This window comes from Apostichopus japonicus, chromosome 8 (assembly GCF_037975245.1).
Source record: "Apostichopus japonicus isolate 1M-3 chromosome 8, ASM3797524v1, whole genome shotgun sequence".
Classification (NCBI taxonomy): Eukaryota; Metazoa; Echinodermata; class Holothuroidea; order Aspidochirotida; family Stichopodidae; genus Apostichopus; species Apostichopus japonicus.
In genome coordinates, this window is record NC_092568.1 from 41,701 (window position 1) to 45,691 (window position 3,991).

The window sequence follows — 3,991 nt, forward strand, 5'->3', positions numbered from 1 at the left end:
CTGGCTGCGCTCCTGAGGAGGAGGTGGCGGGTTATCAGTCGTGAAAACTTTTGCGATTTGAAGATATATATAAAAATGTAGTTAAATCTTATTAATAATTAACTGTGTTGGGTAATCGACTCTCCACGATGAACGGACACTTTAAAGGACACTTTGTCACTTGTTTAAAAATAATATTATAGGGTTAACAAATACATTGATGATATTTGAACATTACCAAATTAACCAAAATATCCTCCAGTGCTTACCTCGAAATTGAAATTTTTTAAGTACACTTGATAAATATTTGATCTGGAGGAATTCTAAACCAGTTTTGATAAGTACCGCACAGTGGTCGGTTACTTAACTATATTGATCGTAGACCCATTAGTGTCTTAATTACATATTAATGACCACTGTGGCACCAAACAGACCGACTTCAGACGGACTTCAATCACATTGGTTTAAATTTATTCTTAATATTGACATATCCATAAATACCTTAGATGATTCATATAGGCTTATATATGATACGCATTGGTTTTGTCAGATGAATCTGAGCGATTCCTCAGACTTCGTCCAAGATATCGAGTATCCTGTTAGGAATCTCAACTAACTCAGATGTATTGATTAATTAGATTTAATCGATTTAAATATTACAAAGAAAACTGTTTCTGACAAGAAACTTGCATCAACCGCTGCGTATCATATGTAAGTTACTCCAAGGGCGCAACCACGTATAAGCCCACCCTCACCCTCACCCCCACCGCATTCCCACTGGCAAACAGAATATTTACAAAGATTCTTAGTGTAGAGTACATAAATATATAACATGTATAGGCCTATAGGCGGATCAACCATCAATGGTCGATCGAAATTATTCAACATTGTTTCGAAAGTTGCAAAATGCAGCAGCATTTTGTATCTTAGCTTAGCACCCTCCATTTGACCAAAATTACACCCCTCCACTAGATGACACCTTAGCCCCCCCCCCCCCATGCACACAAAAAACAAAGGTGCTATAGGAGTTACTCAATAAACAGCCTGTCCGAAACTAACAATAATGAAAATAGGCTGTGTGGACAATAATTTTAAAACTCTCCTTCATGATACATATAGGTTAACGTTACCAGTAATGAATTCCCTGCCCCCCTTCCTTCTTTCCGCTCCCTTATGTCCCACCACACATCCTCTTCCCCTACTTTCCTGCACTCTCCCGCGAAGAGGTATATCCCCTTCTTAGACTGTGACGACCAAATCAAAATAGTGCATGGGATAAGAACACACACACATATATCATCACCGATGAACGGTCAAACTCGTTATCTCTAGAATAGTTTAGATGCCTTCCTCAGGGTATTTCTCCTAATGCATATATATATATTGAATCTGATTCTTTTCTCAATATCATAATTGAAAGAAATGTCTTATTTCTTGGAAGATAGTTTCGATGACTTAGCTTGTTTGTCAACAGAAGTCTGATAAATTGTGATATTTTTTGGCTATGAATATTCATTTACATGTACTAGAGACAAAAATGTTTCTGTAAGTCAAATACCAAGAATTAATTAGCTAAAAGATGAGGAACCCATTCCTGTTTATTCACAATGGATGGTAAAAGTGGTTTAGCTTTCTGACAGAAACGTGAATGGCAAATTACCACAGTGCATTGAGTATATAAGGTTGTCTCCCTTGCTATATATATTCAAAACATAAGTGATCTGTCAATTGAAGCATGGAGCTATAAACAGATTGAAGTAAAGCCTTATATATATATATATATATATATATATTTCTCGTAACCTAGGCGTGTCGGCGATACCCCCTATGTATAATGGACCATCATATGCACATCATTAATCTGCTTATGCATTGACGCATGTGAATTAACAGTCATGCGATAAGTAAGATTGGCGTACAGCACGATTGGGTGGGGTCGGGGAGACTTCCGTCAAACTGTCTCCTATTTCAGTACTTTGTCATCCGTCAACCCAATGTAGAACAGTTGTTCATATTGTATCTTTACTACCGTGCTACAGGTCCCAAGCCACGGGATTGGATAGGGTAGGCCTATATATATGGGTAGTGCGGAAGGGTGAGGCCTGGGGACTCATTAAAATGATTTAGGATTATTCGGATTTGCACGTAATGTGTTTTCCCCCTGTTAATGTCACTGCCCATCCCCCACCCCCTTCTAGACTATACAGAAATAATATATATGGTATGTAAAATTTCTGAATAAAACGATGAAACAACCCATCACGAGAAACAAGGTCAGCAGGGCTGGAAATTATATCCATTCATTTTTAAGTCGTTTTGTCCAAGAAGAAAGCAAGCAAACAGAGTGGAGTCAGCCAACACCTATCAATCCCTCCTTTGGTCATAAAATCTGAATGGATTTGTTTAAATTAGATATTATTAAAAGATATCTGTATTGTGATTCCGACTTTATCTCGAACAATAGATAAATATTTGTTGTCTAATACTGTCCCTATCGTTTACTATTCGGTAATATAAGTGTCATGAATCCTTGTAGTATTTATGATTAATATTATATTTCTTTCAAGTTAAATGTCGATCAATCAAACTGAACGACTGACAGAAATATTTCGTAGAATAGAAAATAGTTTGAAACAAAGAAACGGGGTTCCACTGGAAGGTTTCTATGAGATAGTCCTCATCTAGATTATTTTTATTAATGTGATTAAATGTTAAAGGCCCCGAATTTTTATCTCAAATATACATTGTCTTGAAATTTAGCAGATTTGAAGTGATACGATTTGGTACGGTACACTTTGTGAAGGATGTATAGGCCTTGAATGAGTCAGGTGTTTCAGGTGTTTGAGGACAAAGTTTAGTTTCGTTGGTTACCGTTCTTTTCATTTCTTGTGTAGTTTCAAGTTAGTATATATTATATTAGTGCTAACCTAGTATTAAGTTGAAACATCCAAAACTTCCTTACCAGACCATATAATATTTGAGGCATTTATCATTTGAGACCACCCCATCAAACGAATAGAACTTGTTTCTGGCTGCTACTAATTAGCCAACTATACCCGTTTTAATCCACTTCAAAAAAAATGTTACTAGTCCCACAGATATAATGCAATGTTATTTAGGGGGCGGGGGTGGGTATGCACTTGTTAATGTCCAAATTTAATTGTTTCTCCTTTTTTCTCAGTGTATATAACAGATACTGTTTGGTGGTATAAGTCATTATCTTCCTTCAACAGTTATAGGCCAAAAATAGTATAACGATGATATATGTAAGGACGGTTGTTTTAAGCAATAGGGCACACAAGAATTACCCATGTAATTTTTCTCGGCTAATAGCCTCAATATATATATTGGTCACAACTGCAATTTGAACTTGCGTTTTCATGTTTTTCTATTTCTTGGTCGCAACCTGAAATTGTACACAACTAAACATACCCCCACCGCAGAGGCGTAGCCAACCTGGGGCTAAGCCGAAGTTTTGTCTACCCTGGACCTCCCCCCCCCCCCTCCCACTCTTAAATCAAGTTAAACCCCGTGCTACTGACTTCCAAACGCAGTATAACTTGTTACTGTGTTGTTACGTAGCCGCTCATAAATATAGAGGGAGTAAGTGACACCTTCGAGAACAGCAAACTCACGGCCCCAATGGTGCTCTATCCTAGATCTAGAAACCGTACGGGTAAACTGACCTTCACCGCTGATCATTTGGTAAAATACTGGAAATTCAGGACATTAATTCCTTACTTTTCCATTTGGGTCGCAAGTTACGACGAGAATTATCTGGGTCACGACACAAGTATATATGGCACATCTCATGCAATACTAGCAAGCAACATGGGATTGGAAGTTCACAAAATTTACACATGTGATTACGTTCTTTGGTTGTCATGTTCACTTTTTAACGATATGGTATAAACTTAACCGTAGTTAGGACAGGATAGTAATCTAGTATGGGACTTCATTGCTTACGTCTAGGAATAGCGTAACAGTAGGTTTGGTCGAATATTTAAGCAAA